General features: G+C 34.9%; 1 long non-coding RNA gene across 2 annotated transcripts; it reads left to right on the top strand.

Moving 5' to 3' along the window:
* Window positions 1–11,461: 11,461 nt before the first annotated feature.
* LOC134270754 (uncharacterized) lies at window positions 11,462–20,271 on the top strand. Of its 2 annotated transcripts, XR_009992883.1 has the most exons (3): window positions 11,462–11,514; window positions 12,078–12,503; window positions 19,385–20,271. It is a non-coding gene; the product is annotated as an uncharacterized LOC134270754 (long non-coding RNA). The 2 variants fall into 2 exon arrangements; XR_009992882.1 differs by lacking the exon at window positions 19,385–20,271 and having other exon boundaries at window positions 12,078–12,548.
* Window positions 20,272–20,915: the final 644 nt, after the last annotated feature.

Raw genomic sequence — 20,915 nt, 5'->3', positions numbered from 1 at the left:
TCAGAGGTGGGATCAGGTGCCATGGAGGAGTGAGCATCCCCTGCCGACCGGTCACACCCGCCGTGTGCTCGTTGTCATAATCAGGAAGTAACGGAAAAAATCCGTGGTCAATTCAGTGTATAAATAATGGACTAACAATTGGTATGAAAAACGTCAGTCAGCATTTCATTCAATGATAAATTGTATTTGCTGACAAGGTCATTGTATCGACCATAGAATTTACGAAATGATGACTTTAAACGAGACTGTTGATAATCTTGTTTCATCAACTTGCTTGTCAATAACTTACCTCGTTTAAGAAATTGTTCATACGTAGAGCATGCTCTTGCGTATCGAATCAACTGAGATATAAATACTCCGTATGCAGGTGATGAAGGTATATTGCTGCATAAGTAAGGGAAGTTGACGATAGAAAAGTTAAAGTCATCACGTTTATCATATAGCTTGGACTTAAGATTACCATTAGTGTCTTTTTCAAGTAAAATATCCAAGTATGAAGCAGAAGTGTCGGACTCTGTGGTATCTTTTATCTCAAGCTCACCAGGATATATCGTGTCGACGTAGTAATGGAAAATATCATTATTAATTGACAATACGTCGTCGATATATCTAAATGTCGAGTTGAAGGCCACAGCAAGTGTTTTCTTCTTTTCACGTAAAAGATTTTGCATAAATTCTGCTTCATATGAATATAAAAATAAGTCTGCTAATAACGGAGCGCAATTAGTACCCATGGGAATTCCAATAGATTGTTGGAATACCTCGTCTCCAAAAACCACATAGATATTGTCAATCAGAAACTCAAGCATCTTCTTGATGTCAACTTCAGAGTACTTATGTGTGCAATCAGAATCTGTTTTAACAAAATAATTTTTCAAATGACCAATGACGAGGTATGTAAACTTACGAGTTCCATTTTTGTTGAAGAAGCAGCTGTCAATGATATCAAAAAGCCTGGATTTGAACAACTACTGCCAATTTGAGAAGGTTGGTGGAAAACGATCCTCTTCGTGTCATGTTGTTTCCCCCAGAGTGTTCCTTCAGAGTGATGACGAGTTTAGTAAACAGTCTGGTGTTATATTTCCTCATTACACGGTTTCTTCTGCTGCGGTTCCTAAACTGATTACCACGGTTTATGTTGAGTGGAAGTCCGTTCGGGCCACTGGAGATGCATCGATTTCTTATGACTAACAATAGGAAATAGGACCCTATAATTAGAAAACAGTCTAATTTTCTCCTGAATACAGTCAGAGGCGTATCTGTGTTCCTTAAATCATCTGGCAGCAGAATGTCTCTTTTCCAAAATCACTATGAAAAAATATCTGATTATCTTCTGCAAATAGAATCTGTTTGATGGTCTCAGACGAGAACACAATTACTTTCCCATAATGGCAATGACCATGAAATCCGCAGCTGTCCAAGAACCCCAACCCTTTAGACCCCACTAAAGTCAAAAGGAGGCTTGCATGAATGGTAAGATCAATTTCCAAAATAGAAACTCGTACCTCTTATGTGAATCCCCCAGTTTTCAGTCATTTGCTCTGTAAATCTTCAATATTACTCCTAAAAAATTCAAATTTATAATCTAGCATTTTTTATTATTTTAGAAGAAATGACCAACCACAGCCCACTAAACCCAAAATGAGGCTATTCCAACGAGTGATGGAACGATTGTTGCCGACAATCGATTGTGTGTCATTAGGAGATCTATTTTCATATTCAAGATTTTTCATTTTAAAGAACTTGTCTATAATTCATTTCAATTAGAATCATCTCAATGCAATTCTGTATATAAAAAAGTAAAAGCATTCATCATATATCCACACCCATTAACAATATATTTTTGCATTTTTCAGACTCCTGTGGCAGAAACATCAGATGTTGCAGATCACTGCCGTAGGTATGCTCTAAGTGACAGCTCTATACGGTTTCCTTCGCAATGCAATCATGACCATGCTAACTTTTGTGAGGCCTGCGAACAGATCAAAGAAGTTGTAGGTGATGTCAAACAGCATGTTGATAATTTTGAATTCTCTGCAAGGGTGGCCAAATATGACATATCTCGTTTGACGTATGCTGAAATAGGAAATTTAGGCTGGAAAGTTCATCTCTTAGATAGAAAAGAATCAAGAAGAGGCAAAACAAGATTATTGGGAACTTTATCCCATTCTATTGCTCGCATTATCTTAGACTGGCTGCATCCTTTTTCTTCTTCTTGGAAGACTTTGATTGTTATGTAGGGTTTTAGAACTACTGCACCACTTCCACTCGTGTTTAGAAAAGATCCGGGGCGTATATTTTTTGTCCTGTATGTTTGTCTGCCTGTTGTCAACTTTATCCTTCGCAATAACTTTTGAACCATGAGAGATAGATATTTCATAATTGGTACGCATACATCACTAATTAAGCTCTTTCAAATGACACCTACCTCAGTCGGTAGAGCGCTCGCTCCGTGATAGGGCGGTCGCAAGTTACCTAAGTTGATTCAAAAATTGGTAGCTTTCTCATAACTTAGACTTATCCAATGAGAAGGAATTCTAGGGTCATAGTTGTCTGGTGTGGGGACAACTTGGGATGGGTTTGTCTGGTCAATTCTAGTGTTGATACATGTGCTTTTTCTAGGCATAGTTTTCTTCCTTGGCTTGTCCTACATGCAAAGAACATCAGTACATACTTCTGCACTTCGACCTCGATGTCCTTCACAGAGACTGGACAAGGAAAATATGAATGCCACGCAATGTTTACAAGAGATAGCATATATAGAAATGATATATAAATCAATCATGTCAGGAATTATAATGCCATTCTAATATCATGGTGGTAGAATATGAACTAACTTTGTGGCCGGTGTCTACTGATGACTGCCTGCTGCTATGTACAGCCAGTTTGATTGATAGAGTACATCCCTCCCCTCTTCTTCCGACCAAGGAATTTAAATGTTCGGAAACCGCTCTCTGCTGGTGATGGAGGTGGTGATTATGGAGCCCCTTCTGGTCTGGGTCGATAGTTTCACCTCGATCCGCCCCATGTTCATCCTGGCGATGGATCCTCCTGTTTAGGTCCTCATGACTTAATAACTTGTAATCTCTTTTCACGGGATTAGGTATAGATCCTTCAGGAAGATTTGTTGTTCGTCAGCGATCATGTGTTGTCGCTACAAGCAGATAGTAATGAAAGTTAACAGCTAATGAGCGTCGGTATTTATGCGCATATTGCGGCTGTCAAAGAAAGCACCCTATAAGATCGGGTGACCGAGAGCTAAATAAATCGTGGAAGAATATATTCTGCATTTGTCGATATTTAGCAACACCCTCTTCTAAGGTACATAATAAAAACTACAAAGATTGATCATATTTTAGTAGTAGTTGATTATTAATCAATTTTGTAATACAGTTTACATGTATATTTTTATACACAAGTATTGAAATAGGAATAATGCATACGTACATTTTCATTTTGCAAACTGAAATAGATAATGGATACATATGATGACAGGAGTCACATTCAAACTGACATGATAGAAGTCACATTCAAACTGACATGGCAGAAGTCACATTCGAACTGCCAGTCAATTCCTTAAACCGGATCCAGAAGACATCAAGACCATAACGAAAGTCAAGGGTGAAAGTGTATCAGTCAAGAGGATAATTCAGAAGGTAAATCAATTTAAGACATGATAAAAGTTGTACTTTCAACATTTTTCATGTTTTTGATCACCTTAAGGTTCAAATTAAGTCGAAGATCATATGAACAGTTGTATTTTTTACATATGCAACGCTGTATAAACTGACTGGCTGATCGAGAGCACAATAAACATGCATACACGTCATCTTTAATTTATGAGTAATGCAAGTCCAGATATCAGTTTCTATACAAAACGTAGAATGTGAGTAACAATTTTATTTCAAAATATACAAGATTCGCCAATGAAATCGTATACTACAAAACATATACACAGGAATTAAGAAAAATGTTTTATAAAGCAGTCACACATACTACAAATATACACACAGGAATTAAGAAAAATGTTTTAAATGCAGTCACAGGGACCTTTTGGAAATACTCGGAATGCAATGACATTAAAACAGTGTTACATTGATATCTTTTGTCAAGTATTCCAAATCTGATCTATTTACGTCCGAAGAGAGCATTCACGAAGGCAAGATTCAGAAAATCCGGATGAAGAGCGGTTGTGCCACAGGGCAGTATAATGTGGTTGATGTAAGTCAGAAAAATTGGGTACAAACATATGCACAAAATCCATTCATCACAAACGCTGTACTGCTTGTCTGTCTGTAGGAGTAGGCATCTCTCGAATCGATTGTACTTTACTCGGATCATCACTTAGTCCTTGCTTTGAAATATCATGTCCCAGGTAAGACACTAATGTGAGTCCGAATTTTAGTTTTTCAACGTTCAACTTGGTTTTTCTGTTTTCATCTGTCCATCAACTCAATTAGCTCTTGATTATGGTCTCTAATTGCCTCTTCATCTGTGTCTCCACAACTATAGACAAGTTTATCATCATGAATTGCTTTCGTTCCTTTCAAACCCTTAAGTGCCTCATCCATTCTCCTATGAAATTCTTCGGTTGCAAGTGCTATGTCAAAAGGCATCCTTAACTAACGGTCCCAAATGTATTTACGAAACTACTGGTTTTGTCGAGCAGGACATGCCAGAATCCCTCGTTAGCGTCCAACACTGAGAAGATCCTGGCCGTCATAAAATCTGGTAGGATGTCTTCTAATGCTGGAGTGGGGCAATGATTCCTCTGAAGTGCTGCATTTAAGGGTTTAGGATCAATACAAAGTCTTAAAGCACCATTTGATTTTGACTTCCTCGCTACAACCATAGATGATATCCAGTCAGTTGGAGTCGTTCCTAGCGAGATAACTCTGCTATGCGCAATGCTCCTGTTGTGATGTGCCGCCCTTGATGATGTACCCTTTCATGGTAATGCCTAACTAGCAATACTGCAGCATGTGAGCTCTTACAACAATGATTGGATGTTCCATGTTCCTTCCAAGGTTAGCGTTCTTTAGCCGTCCGCCTACTCTAAGTACTCCTTCTTCATCAATATATGGGTAGAGTGAAGACAATGGACTGTCATTAGGTACTGCTTTTCCACTAGTCAACTCTTTAACTCTTCTCCAAAGACAGCTTTATTGACAATCTTTAGAAAAGGAATCTTTAAAAGAAAAGTAAATGAATTAGGACAATCATTGAGAAAAGCCCCATTATCAGACAATTGTTTTCCAGCATCTGATTTCAAATAAATACAATATGTATATATTTTAATGCGAAATGTCATATAGTGGATTATCACTGTGGCAAAAACCTTTCAACAGCATCCTTCCTCATCAAAACTATGCACATAATTCATTGGTTTTATACCCAGGAGCATAAGAGAAGATTTTTTAAAGAATTGATGCATTTTGACTATATAATCAACAGAGCCCCGCCCTTACACCAGAACCCCTGACCCTGGGGACATAGCTTTGGAAGAGGACGACTTATTCAATATAACCATGTTCTTGGTTTTTGTATTTCATACCCAGGAGAAGAGAAGATTATTTAAAGAATTAATGTTTTTTTTTTCATTATATAAACCATTGAAGAGTTCAACCCTAACACCTGAACCCCTCATCAATGGGCTATGAAATTCAAAAATTTAAAAAAGGCATTCTTGGTCATAATGCCAACGTACTTAGTTTGTTTTGTTTATGTAACTAGTAAAGTCAAGTTCTTTTTTACGGTTCTTTTAATTTAATTAAATTTTCAAATTGGCAATGAGCACCAAAATATGGCGATGCCACACCCGGTCACTCATACATGAAAAGTTATGATACACTGCGTGTGTGGTCTCTACATTAAAATAAACAATATACCGGTACTTATTATTTATACGATAAAAGGATAAAATATTTAGTATAATTCAAGTTAAATAAAACACAAGATTAACACCATTCTTACCGTAACACGCATCACTCTCAAACTCGAACACGTTCCATTCAACACAGTGGCGTCAGCACAGTGAGTGTAAATAAATTACTTGATAAACCAGTTTAAATCAACAAAATAATAATTTTATAAATTCAAATCACTGCACTGAAAATTAACAAGAGGCCCAGGGGCCACAGCGCTCACCTGAGCACATCGAGCTTGAATTTAACCCCCCCCCCCAGGCATTCATCATTTGAACAAACTAGAATCTACACTACCTGAGGATGATTCCATATAAATATCACTAATCATAGCTTTGAAGTACTTGAAAAGAAGATTTTAAAAGATTTCCCTATATATCCATATGTAAAATTTGGGTCGGCCATTTTGGCCCCACCCATCCCGGGGGTCATGATTTGAACAAACTTAAAATCTGCACTACCTGAGGATGATTTCACATGAGTTCCATCTTTCCTGGCCCAGTGGTTCTTGAGAAAAAGATTTTTAAAGATTTTTCCTATATATTCCTATGTAAAACTTGGGTCGGCCATTTTGGCCCTACCCTAGCTCTGGGGGTCATGATTTGAACAAACTTGAATCTACTCTACCTGAGGATGATTCCACATGAGTTTCATCTTTCCTGGCCTAGTGGTTCTGGAGAAGAAGATTTTTAAAGATTCTTCCTATATATTCGTATGTAAAACTTGGGTCGGCCATTTTGGCCCCACCATAGCCCAGGGGGTCATGATGTGAACAAACTTGACTCTACATTACCTGAGGATGATTCCACATGAGTTTCATCTTTCCTGGCCCAGTGATTCTTGAGAAGAAGATTTTTAAAGATTTTTCCTATGTAAAACTTGGGTCGGCCATTTTGGCCCCACCCAAGCCCCGGGGGTCATGATTTGAACAAACTTGAATCTACAATACTTGAGGATGATTCCACATGAGTTTCATCTTTCCTGGCCCAGTGGTTCTTAAGAAGATTTTTTTAAAAATGCCATTAATTTTTCTTTCATTCATAATTATCTCCCCTTGGAAGAGGGGGTGGCCCTTCATTTGAACAAACTTGAATCCTCTTCATCTAAGGATACTTTGTGGCAAGTTTGGTTGAAATTGGTCCAGTGGTTCTTGAGAAGAAGAATATGTGAAAAGTTTACGACAACGACGACAACAACAACAACGACGACGACGACGACGACAGACAACGGACAAATTTTGATCAGAAAAGCTCACATGAGCCTTCAGCTCAGGTAAGATAATAAAAAATAGATAACAACTAAATTAATATTCAAACAGAATTTTAATAAAGTTTTTAATAATATAATCTCTAAATAAAAGTAAATACCTGGCGCAAGGACAGAAACTCTATAAATAGACTGTCGGTAAAAAAAACTATGGTGCGCGTTTCGCGTTCTTTCAACATTCGCAAAATCAACCGTTACATTTATACCCAGGAGCAGAGAAGAAGATTTTCAAAGAAGTAATGCAATTTCACTATATAACCAACTCACAGGCCTTTTGATCGCTTAAAAAAAATTGTGTGTGTAAAAAAAAATAAAGGTACTGAACTCTTACACTGGGTACCTAATTTCGCTAATAAAATATTTTTTATTCGAATGCTCTAAAATTCTACTTTCTATTTAAATCTATTCATAGATAAACATTCTTCAATTCTACCAAAGCTCATTCCGAAATTCCATGTATTTCTTGAGATATTCTGAAATCAATTTCAAAAATGACCTACTTTCTTTTACTCGACATTAGCTTGGGCCCCTGGCCATTCACATGTAAACAGACGGTGTTTGAAGTGCGGCGAAGAGTTGCATAGTATTTGCAAAATCTTCCAACAATTTAAAGTTGATTTCTTACTCCAGATTGTAACGTTAAGTCCGTAATAATATTCCTTTCGCGAAAAATTAATTTGAAAACGTCTACATCAACAACTACCGCCATGTTGATTATGAATGTAAATGAAGCCATGGTAGAACGGATTTTTCCCGGAATGCATTATATACCTTTCGATTTTCAAAACAATTAGACCGCTAAAATGTTGTTTGTGACTTAGTTATACCATATGATCAAATTAAAGAAAAACCTTTTAAAGCTGGAATGCAAATGAGCAAATATTCATTGAGTTTAGAATAAATTTCGGGGAAAATTTGTCCCGTCGTTCCCGCTCTACAATTAGCGAAGGCCCAAGCTGATGTCGAGTAAAAAAATTATTGTCAATTTGGGAATTAATTTCAGAATATCTCGAGAAGTATAAGGAATTACGGAATGAACTTTGGTAGTAATGAAGATTGTTTATATTTGAATAGATATGGATAGAAAGTAAAATTGTAAAGCATTTGATTTAAAAGAATTTTATTGGCGAAAGTAGGTACCCCATGAAAAGAGTTCCATACCTTTATTTTTTTTTCAACACCTCAATTTTTTTCTAAGCGATCTAAAGGCCTGTGAACCAACTAACACCAGAACCCTTGACCTTGGGTCCATGAAATTAACAATTTTGGAAGAGGCAATCTTATTCAACATAATTATGTACCTACTTAGCTTATTAAATGCCCAGGATCAGAGATTTTCAAAGTAATAATGCATTTTCACTATATAACCTGTTTTGCCCTGCCCCAGCACTAGAACCTCTGACCCTGTGGCCATCAATTTCACAATTTTGGTAGAGGACTCAATGCTGATTACAGTCATACCAACAGTTTGACTGCTTGATGTCCCGGAGTAAAGAAGAAGATTTTTAAAGATGGCACTTATTTTAGTGGTTTTTGCCCCACCCCCAAGGCCCAAGTGGGGCAAGGACCATGAAATTCACAATTTTGTTCCCCTTCACCCGTAAATGCAAAATATCAAATTTGGCTGAAAACAGATAGCAATAGGTCACATGAGTTTACTAAGGTGACCTAAAACTTATTGTTTTAGAGACATTTGACGTCTTCACTTGACGACTCTCCTCATTTTCTCAGACCATAAGTGGCCACGGAGGATGACTGACTATTTCCAATGACGTGTACCGTCATATACTATTAAAAGATAAGGAAAACTTACCTTATTTAGACCTTTATTAATCCGATTATAAACACAAAATAAATAATCCATCAAAATATTCATATGGACAAACACATTTCAAAGTTGGCCTCGGGTTGCTTACTAGGTAACATCCGGGCTTTTAAGGTGGTTTCTCAGACGTCCGTGGTCTGTCGATAATTTGTCGCCCCATGGGACCGAGCTGTCATTCGTTAGGTATTAATATCAATTCTCTGTAATTATCAAAATTGGTTGGCCACGCATAGAAAAACATTTTGATTTTTTTATAATAATTTTAAACAGCTATGTCATTAATTGTAAAATCTAAAGTGGGTTTATGAAATAGACCCTTGGTTGTCATAGAAACGGGGTGCAAAATTCTTAATTTCGTTAATTTTGAAAAACGTGTACTTATCAAGAAAAACTGTGTCCAGAAATGAAAAGGGATAACTTAATATGTTGTCATTATCTAAATTTAATACTACAGATTAAAGTAATTATATCTGTAGTTTTAATTTAATTTCTCAATAGTAAATGGCCATTTTACGTAGTATAACATATCAGATATGTGATTGGTTTAGTGGAGTTTTTGGAGGCTTAAAACAAAAAAGGCACACTGATTACAAATTTACTAATAATTAATTATGAAAGGCTAATATTTGATTATATCAAAATATGTAAAATATTGGTGGGTGACTCAAAGATGTAAAAGGAATTTAAAGGTAAAGATGACTTTTTTCTACATTTTGAAGCATTTTTTGCTTCCTAATTACTTCCCTTGAACTACTCTCTAACGTTTGGAGGTACAATGTGTATTTAGTAAACAGCAATGAACATTTTCTGGCGAAAGATCTCATCAAAGTTTTACAGTCTGGAAGAAGAAAAGAAGGCTAGACATCTTAAACAATGAAGACAGAAGGTAAATTTATGTATATACTGAGCATTACAAAAATATCAAGATTAACAAATGCATATTTTCTTAATTTTATTTGCCTAATTGCCTTTCAATACACAGTTGTTTTACCGGTAGTGGTCAGTGATCCTTATCAAATCAAGCGAACTATACCTTTTGACAGTTTGACTTTCTGACCAATGAATTAATTATTTTTATTAATAAAAATGAATTTGAAGCATATAAACATCACTTGCTGATACAGCTGAACCCCCCCCCCCCCGAAATATAAATGTCTATATAGAGATTGTACATGTGAAAAATCTGTGCCATTCAGGAGGTTTACTTTTTATGATGTGCTGAGAGAGACTTTTAAGTAAACATTATTTATCTTTATAAAATAAATTTCCACTTCTGTCAGTTTTCATTCATTGTTTATCCTATTATTTCAATTCTTTATTGGCATTAGGCACATATTTTACAGAATTGTGTTGTTTAAATATTAACTAGAGCAAGTTTAATTTGTTTCTATAAAAAAAGTGCATCAAACGTTTATAATGTGTGAGCACAAGCATAAAGTAGATAAGATTTCTAAATAGTATTCTATATATATCAGTGTGTGATGTTCATAAGCAGAAAATAGGAAAACAGCATGTTTGTTTTGATGTCATTGTTTTATTTAAAAGCTTCTATCTTTTAAACTTTAAATTTATTATATATATCCAAAACTGTACTATATGTAATGACAAAATAGATCTAGGTTAAGAATGCACTGGAAATATTGAGTTATTCTTGTTTACATAGACTCTTTCATTCATCTGTGAAGTACCGGTACTGTATAATCTATAGTTCAATTTTGTGTGAATAATAATTATCTTTTCAAATAGCAAACAGTAAAAATATATATATGTACACTTGTTCATATGTATAAGTGTTAAAACAAAATTTAACTAAAGGTACTGTGAGCATTGAGCTCACTAGATGATACCCCCTGCCTCCCATATGGTTATAACTGATGACAAATCCATGTTTTACTGTGGCCGGGAAACCAAAAATATGTGTCGAATCAAAAAGTAAAATAGGAGGTGCACAATGACAATATGTAATAAAGATTCTGTGAAAGGTTCATTAAATTTCACTCATTGCAGTGGTATAAGAGGAGTTGTGGATAATAAGAGATGGGTACCCTAAAGCGTAACAGACAGACAGATGGACGTACAGTTAGACGGACATACCGGTTACAGTATACCCTACCACTTTTCAAGCAGAGGGTATAATAAAACTATATACATGTACATGTAGAATATTCACCTCTGATTTATAATGATATTTGTTTTGTACACACTGACCATGTTTTATAATATTCTAAACAAATTAATTGATACTCAGGCAAATATTCACTACTGGTAAGATGATCACACACATGAACATGTCTGTGTATGAATGAAATAAATTTTCCTTTTGATCATGTTCCTAGGAAAATAATTATTTTCATCATTTTTTCATCAAAGGATTTACCATATAAGATGAATAAAGAAAAAGTAAGACCAGTAAACCAAAACAGGACCAAATAGGCCATGACTGTTTGTTCAAGTGCATTCTGCAAGAAAACGGACAGCCTAGATTTTGTTCTTTTCAAGGTAACCATTCTTAAAATATGAAAGTACATTAAGGACAGATGATACAAACAAAAATGGATGCCTGGATTGGTATATATTTTTTGGCATAATTTAATTGCAAATTAATGATGTATTAATAAATTTCTAGAATATTAAGAAATTGTAAACCTTCTGTGATGTTCAAAAGTCTGCCCTCTTGAAACTATCCTTATTAATCTATACAAATATTTTTCACTTCAAATTCCATTTTTATGCAAATATGAATTAAAAAGTACTTGTCGTGAGGAAAGTTATTAATTTTACTGATTTAAACATGACTCAAGTTGTTATTTTCAAATTCTTTGACAAAAGTTTGTTTGTATCATCTGTCCTTAAATTGTTAAAAAATATTTCAGTTTTATATCTAAATTTAAACCTTGCTTATTTCTTTTTTTTTAAACAAAATTTAATACCTGTCCAGTAACAGAAGAATTATTATACTAGAATAAAGAAAACAACTTTCTAAAGGATTACATACACATTTAATTAGCTTGAAATCAGTGTACTAGTATATTGGAAAGTGCAGGAATTATTTACCATTGCAGGTTGAGAAGGGATGCCATATTTTAGGTTTGAAACCAGGCAAGTGAAAGCTGAATTCCAACCTACTTCAACATACTTGTACCCACTGTCTTCAAGATATCAGTGTTTGAGATGTCAAAGTTCAAATATAATAGGAACATGTTTATTATATTATGTGATGGCATCCTCAAATCTTATGTTGTATAACAATATGTTTTAGAACTTATCAAGCTTTATCCTGTACCTTGCCAAAAAAAACTCAACTCAGCATAATTCTCATTAACTAATTATCAGTGTTACTTGCATATGTCAATGTAGGTCATTACTGGTACATGCCTTACCAATTAAAACTCTAAAATTGAAAAATCAGAGTCAAGATTTTCAGAGCAGCAGAAACAGTAGAATTTGTCACGTAAATCTAATGATATGTACCGTAGTTGAGAATACATGTACTCTAAATGTTGCATATATAAAAAATAAAAAAGCAAAAAGTTCTCTTGTTTTCAGAATTTATATTTACATGTGAAAAAAAAGAAAAGGAGGTTGATATAGTTGGTGTGATGAGATGTTGGCAGGAACCTAGTAAAATGAAAGGAAGAACTTCCTTAAAATGATACTTGTGGGGGACAGTGTCTCATGGGGGGCATTGTTTCAACTGACTTTACAGAATACAAAAGATCCATTGCAAACCTAATTATTAATTATATGCCAAACACTATGTTTAAAGTTTTCCATTGTTGGATATTTATGTTTAAATCCAAGATAACTTACCCAAGAGGATGTGATTTTTTTTAAACCAATGTAATTTTTCTCAAGTTTAAAGCAGTGTTTCATAAGTTTTAATGAAAAAATCAGAAGGGGGGGGGGGTAAATTTTTGACTTCATTCAAAGTATCTGTGGTTTGCAGTTGCCCATGAATTTAATAAATAATTATACAAAGTAACAAGTTGAAATGAGTAAAAAATTATGAATGTCCTGCTTGTTTTAGTTTCATTTCAGAATTTTTCAAGTTTGACCAAATCTTGAAAAAGTAAAAGCCACAAGGTTTTGCAATTATTTGACATAGCATAACGAAATGCATTATATTTTTGCAACATCATAAAGATGCAAATTTAAGATGCCAAAAAATTTAGTTCACATTTACATTTAACTCATTACACATGTTTTATAAAAGAGTAAATAAGTGTAGTTTTGGGAATATTGTTATGTTAAACGCAGCCATTTTGGTTAAAAATCTGGTATTCCTGTCTCCATGGTAACAAATCTTGCATTCCTGTTTCCATAGTAATAGAGAATGGATAGGGAAAATTTTATTTCATATTAGTTTCAATCTAAGGAGATAGTTTCAGGAAACTTGAAACATGCCCTGGTTAATCTACATGTACTTCAAAATTGTCAATTTTACGGAAGGGGGGGGGGGCATTTTGTGCAGGTGTTCACAGTTCTCCTATCTAAGAACATATTTACATGTATTAATGCTCTTGGAAATGGGATGTGAATATTTTTACATGACACGTCTCCTAGGTATGGACTAATTTTACTGTAAATGACATCAAAACAGGTAGAAAGGAACATTTCTTTTCTATATGAACTTAATGAAATGTGCATATGTTCCTTGAAATACGGAAATTTTGCAGATTTTGGGTAATTTTTCATCAGCTTTTAAAAAAAAAAAAAAATTAAGTCTCCCATAAATATTTTAATGTGTTTAAACTAACTTATGTACCATCTATACAATGCACTGTTTCCTGAATTTCAAATCAGTGTGCAAAGTATTAAAAAATCGCTTTGAAAAAGGGTCTAAAATGGCAATTTTCTCAATTTGGCAAAATGCCAAAATCCCCAAAGCTAAGCGTTGTTAAGCCATTATGTAGAATTACAGTTTTTAAAAAAATTATGTTGTTATACTAGAGAGGAATAATGGTAGTTTTGAAACAAAAGTAGATTTTCCCATTCTCTTGTTTCTTTTAAGCTCATTTTTATTCAGTAAAACCTACAAAATCACGTTTTTTGGTCAATTTTTAGGAAGAATTTACAGGGGAAACAATAGGTGCCGTTACCATGGCAACGAGACATTTTTTGAAATAAAAAACTATAAAACCATTAATGATATGACAATGTGAGTACACACAAAAAGTTTCATAGAAATTGAAAATGTAGCGTGGCCAAGCATTTTTGATATTGTTTGATAATTACAGAGAATTGATATTAAATCTGTTTAGATAGCTGCTGAGGAATCCAACCAAGAATTCTTCGAAGAATTTTTCATGGTTCCAGGCAATGAACTTTGAAATCATATTGCAGGTCAGGAAGATGGACACAGGAACATAGGGAGGGGGAGGAAGAACACAATGGGCTACATCCAGGAGGGCGCTACCATTGTACCATCTCCACCTGCGAGTTCAGCACCGGAGTCAAGAAAGTTTGAATTGGGAGACAGCCCATCCAGAGATACAGGAGCCTTCAGCACTACAACACCCGCAGGACATACTTTATTTATGCGGAGTCGTCCTCAGGTGGGGCATACGGGTAGACGTCACCATTTCATTTTGTGTAGTCTGCTTGTGTGATGACGACATATTGCAAAATGTGTTTTTGTTTGACGAGGAAACGAATTCTGTGGACAATGTGAGCAGCGGGTTGTCTGCTACTTCTGCACCGCCCGTACAGTGGATAGGGGAGAGGGCTGTCCCTTCTGTGGATACAACCAGCCAGCCTCAAGACAGCAGACAACCAGGCGAGGCAGACGATGAACCCTTTAAAAGAGTAAACAGATCAGTGAAAATGTTAATAATAAATTTTCACTATTTAATCAATAGAGCCCCGACTTAGCACCCGAACCCTTGGGCTGTAAAATTCTGAATTCTGGAGGAGACATTCTTGATCAAGAATTGTTAGTTTACGTTATGCCCAAGAGCAGAGAAGATTTTCAAAGAAATATTGAATTTCCGTTATGAAATGTATATAGCCCTGCCTTAGACTTATATAATGTTTTTAAGGGACTCAATGCCCATTACATTCATACTTACAGTTTGAATGCTTGGTGTACAGGAATAATGAAGATTTTAAAGACTGCATTAAATTACGTGGTTTTGGCCCCACTCCACAGGGGACAGCTTGGTAGCATAGTCTCCTCCCACTAAGTGAAATGATCCTCTGATTATTGATTATAGATGTCTACTAAATGATACCCTAGCCTATCGGGTACATTGCTTGACATTATCCTATATTTGATTAATATGACAAATAAACTTATTTTTCAGTATGGAAAGGCAAACGTACTATAAACACCAGACTAAAGCGGAATCCCATCCAGGAAAATATATATGTCCATGATAATAGATGGGATGGATCAGAACAAGACGCAAATACCCCACTTTATGCATGCCAGTAAATTTACAGTGCTTGACATTATCCCAAATGCGATTATCATGACAGATTAAACCGGAAGTCTCTGTCGAGACTGAAGCTCTACTGGTTTGTACTTATAGCAAAGGAAGAGAAAAGTACTTAAGCAGTTGGAAATTGAAACTTTTCAACAGCAATAAATATAATAATGATCCTTGACTAAGTCTCATCATGTTCTTAATGTAGTCTACTTGCATGCCACATTTATTAGCCGGGCTTATTGCTCAAAGAGCAATTGCCGGCTTATGTGATCCTGTTCAAGGCAGGATGTTGACCCCATAGTCGCCATTTTAAAGTTACGTGCAAAAATATAGTTCTTACTCTCAACCGCTTTTGAGATAATACAAACGCTAAATAAAGCAACAAAAATAAAACGAAGTTTTATTTATATAAAATAAACATTAGTATTAATGACTTTGAAAACTTCATAAGTCAAAGAACATATTTCATTAGCGTAAGGATTTTTGATAATCAGTGTTACCGTAGTTTTCTACACATACGAGGTGAAGCAGGAGAGGGAACCAGACTGGCCCGTCTTTTTTACATTCAGCTGCGGTACCATATTAATTCTGATTCTGACAAAATCGGACCGTGGTATTAGGATTGAAAAACTCACTGTCAATGTCTTATCATTTATATTGATAGTTTAAAAAAAAAATTCACCAGAATATAAACGTGATTCATGTAAGAAATCCATTCTACTCTGTAAATGAGCCCGGCTGTCTGTACTTCCGAGTACTTTGATATTATAATCAGACTAAAATTGTATTTGGAGTAGCATTTTGAAAGAATTTCACAGAAATGTCTACTTTTAGTAACCACGGCAACACCGTTCATCGAAATCAAAAACCAATACACAGAATGATGTATCTTATTGTAGTCTACTTGTGTGCCAAGTTACATTGAAATCAGACTAAAACTGTAGAAGGAGTAGCATTTTGAAAGAATTTCACAGAAATTTCTATTTTTAGTAACCACGGCAACACCGTTCATCGAAATCAAAAACCGATACATAGAATTATGCATCTTATTGTAGTCTACTTGTGTGCGAAGTTATATTGAAATCAGACTAATACTGTAGAAGGAGTAGCATTTTGAAAGAATTTCACAGAAATTTCTATTTTTAGTAACCACGGCAACACCGTTCATCGAAATCAAAAACCGATACACAGAATTGTGTATCTTAGTGTAGTCTACTTGTATGCCAAGTTATATTGAAATCAGACTAAAACTGTAGGAGGAGTAGCATTTTGAAAGAATTTCACAGAAATTTCTATTCTAAGTAACCACGGCAACACTGTTCATCAAAATCAAAAACCGATATACAGAAGTATGTATCTTAGTGTAGTCTACTTGTGTGCCAAGTTATATTGAAATCAGACCAAAACTGTAGGAGTAGTAGCATTTTGAAAAATTGTTTACAGACAGACAGACGGACGGACGACGGACGCATTACTATCGCATAAGCTCTTCTGGTCTCTGACCAGTAGAGCTAAAAATGACAATTTTATTTTTCAGTATGGAAAGGCAAAAGTATTACAAACATCAGTCCAAGGCGAAATCCCACCCAGACAAATATATATCCATTATTATAGATGGGATGGAAAAGAACAAGACGCAAATACCCAACTGTGTGCATGCCAGTAAATTTACCTCCGGCATGTGGAAGTTGCGTGTGCACTTAGTTGATTTTATATTACATGAGATTGGTGTCAAGTACAGCTTTTTCGATCTTTTCGAATACAGCCACTCAACTAATCTGACATCTGTTTTTATGAGTACGTTAATAGAATCTCTGCCTCATGTGCTGTATTTGCAAATGGATAATAGTGCAATGGGAAAAAGTACATGTATATATTTGATACAAATGAAATATGAATTATTAATCAGTAATAAACATTTATATGTTGGCAACTCTTAATTTTTAAGCAAGTCTCTGATAAATGTAGTTAATTTAGCTTAATTACTGAGAGTACTTAAATGATTTATTCACAATCGTTCATTAAATTTCATCGTATTGACGTAATTTCTAGAAAAAAATTAATCATTACCTTATCTTTAACTGATATGTATAGGCAGTTATGACACCCCCGGTAGAATAGGAAAAATCATTTTTAATGGTCAGTCACACCCATGAGGATTAACATCAGGTTTTCTCCAAGTTAGGGCTCGCTCAAAACTAATAAGTAAATGTTCATTGAAATAATGCATTGCTCTTTTATAAGTTCAATGACTGGCTAAGTCGTCAGTCATTCGGCGGCGACTCTGGAGAAACAGGATTTGAGAAATGTTTCACCCCCAACCCGACCAGGCCTGGAGACCATAAACTGAGAACAGACTTAAGTCAAAATTATAACTTTTAATATCTTAGAGTTCTGCTTGACGTATTTGCTTAAAAATTTGCAATTTCCTATAACACATAAATTCAAATATTTGGTATAAATTTTGTCTCATTATCAAAATTATTTAAAAAGTTACACTGGTTTTAAACTTTAACTTAAGTCAGTTCCCAAGTTATGGTCTTGGGGCCAGTATTGGGACAACCGATGTTTCCAACATCACCGACTGGCCCCTACCACACAAATGCCATCAAGAACTAATCTAGGCCGCCTATCTTCAAGATGTCGGCAAACGTGTCTGGGAAAGCTAATCTAGTGTGGAAAGAGTGGTCAACTGATAAGGTGAATAAACACTTTCAAAGGTTTTACTACTTCATATGTTTTTGATTACCTGAACCCTATCAGTTATATCAATATAGTTTCCCTCTTTCATTTGTTTTCGGAGAAAACAACAACTGAACACGAGGCCAATGGGGCACATTGCTAAAAGTAATGTGGTAAGGAAAAAGCAAAATTCAATTCAATAATAAAATAAAGTTTAACTAGAAATTTGTTGCGAGCACGGAGATGTCTTGGGAACACATATTCATATACATGTCAGATTTACGCAAGTAAAATTGACACTTATTTTATTGTTTTTGCAGACAGAGTATTTATAATTCGAATCACCAAAGGATACTCTGTGCCACGTTTGATTGAAATTGGTCCTATGGTTCTGGAGCAAATGTGATCAGAAGAGCCCAGTTGAGCCATCAGCTCCGGTGATCTTAAACATTTATACATTTTTAAAAATTATTATCATGATTATCTGTTTTGCCTTAAATGTTAAAACTTTGTTGTATTAAAGTTTATTTACATGTTTTATAAATGGAATGAAACAACCGATTATATACTCAAGACTAAGGTTGACGGAATTCCCGGTGTAATTGAGCCACCTTTCAGATAGGTCAATGAAAATATAAGGCTCATTATATAAATTGCATTCTAGAAGAACTTGGATTTAATTCTACAAGTGGTAATCCTACTTATACATATACGTCTCTTTCTAAGGAAGAAATTCTTCAAAATCACCTTTCAGTTTTGGATACTTTTAATATTCCACAGAGCCAAAATGAATTTGAACTACCTTATATATATTGGATTCCGAAACTTCATAAGAATCCTTACAAACAAAGATACATTGCAGGTTCCAGTAAATGTTCAACCAAGCCTCTTTCGTTACTTCTCACTAAAATATTGACAGTAGTGAAGGAAAAACTTCAAGAGTACTGTACAACTATATATTCAAGAAGTGGTGTAAATCAGATGTGGATACTTAAAAATTCTAAAGAACTTTTGGACAATTTGATATCACAAGACTTTACAAAAATCAACAGCATAAAAACTTACGACTTTTCAACTTTATACACAATAATTCCCCACGACAAATTAAAATCCAGCTTTTTGATAGCATTGACAGCTGCTTCTTCAACAAAAATGGAACTCGTAAGTTTACTTACCTCGTCATTGGTCATTTGAAGAATTATTTTGTTAAAACAGATTCTGATTGCACACACAAGTACTCTGAAGTTGACATCAAGAAGATGCTCGAGTTTCTGATTGACAATATCTATGTGGTTTTTGGAGACCATGTATTCCAACAATCTATTGGAATTCCCATGGGTACAAATTGCGCTCCGTTATTAGCAGACTTATTTTTATATTCATATGAAGCAGAATTTATGCAAAATCTTTTGCGTGAAAAGAAGAAAACACTTGCTGTGGCCTTCAACTCGACATTTAGATATATCGACGACGTATTGTCAATTAATAATGATAATTTCCATTCCTACGTCGACTTGATTTATCCTGGTGAGCTTGAGATAAAAGATACCACAGAGTCCGACACTTCTGCTTCATACTTGGATATTTTACTTGAAAAAGACACTAATGGTAATCTAACAACCAAGCTATATGATAAACGTGATGACTTTAACTTTTCTATCGTCAACTTCCCTTACTTATGCAGCAATATACCTTCATCACCTGCATACGGAGTATTTATATCTCAGTTGATTCGATACGCAAGAGCATGCTCTACGTATGAACAATTTCTTAAACGAGGTAAGTTCTTGACAAGCAAGTTGATGAAACAAGAATATCAACAGTCTCGTTTAAAGTCATCATTTCGTAAATTCTATGGTCGATACAATGACCTTGTCAGCAAATACAATTTATCATTGAATAAAATGCTGACTGGCGTTTTTCATACCAATTGTTAGTCCATTATTTATACACTGAATTGACCACGGATTTTTCCCGTTATTTCCTGATTATGACAACGAGCACACGGCGGGTGTGACCGGTCGGCAGGGGATGCTCACTCCTCCATGGCACCTGATCCCACCTCTGATGTTTCGGAGGTCCGTGTTTGCTCTGCTCTTATTTTGTATATTTGTTTAATGGACGTTGAGATTGAATACTGTTCGTTATTTCCATATCCTTCCATAGACAAGCTCGAGAGTGATGTTCGATCTAGCTTGATATTTTACGAAGGAGAAAGATACATCTAGGTAGAACTTCTTTTTCTACCATTACGAAATATTAATCGACATGAAAGTTCTTTAGAATCAAAAAGTTTACTTTTTAAAATTTATAGTTTTTGAAAAATTGTATTCCAAGATACTAATTCATGGTGAGCCATGCAAGACCTCATTGAAGAAAAAGTTGATGTTGAAATGCATTAAACAGTATAGGATTATTCATTTTGAGGTACAGATTGATCCTTAACAGTATGTCACAGTTGATGTATTTCATAAGTCAATCATTTCCTAATCATTACAGCTACTACGCAAGGGTGCATACAGAATGTTGTTCTTTTGGTAAATAAGTGACGTATGATAACGTCACTCTAAGCGAGATGACGTCAATATTAGAACACACCATTTCGTAATATTGGTTTTAGAGCTGTTTTTAAAGACTTGCAGCTTGGAGCATAGGGGCTTGTCTTCCGGATTGATAAATGTAAAATAATTTTTTCAAAAATTTGTATCTACATTAAATACACTCTAAAAATTGCTTTAATAAAGATTCTGACATGATCAGGCGAAAAAAATAATGTTTTAAAAAAAGCAC

Source organism: Saccostrea cucullata, unplaced genomic scaffold (genome assembly GCF_032062105.1).
Source record: "Saccostrea cucullata isolate Sc308-1 unplaced genomic scaffold, CSIRO_AGI_Scuc_v1 ctg899, whole genome shotgun sequence".
Classification (NCBI taxonomy): Eukaryota; Metazoa; Mollusca; class Bivalvia; order Ostreida; family Ostreidae; genus Saccostrea; species Saccostrea cuccullata.
This window is presented reverse-complemented; position numbering and strand designations above follow the sequence as displayed.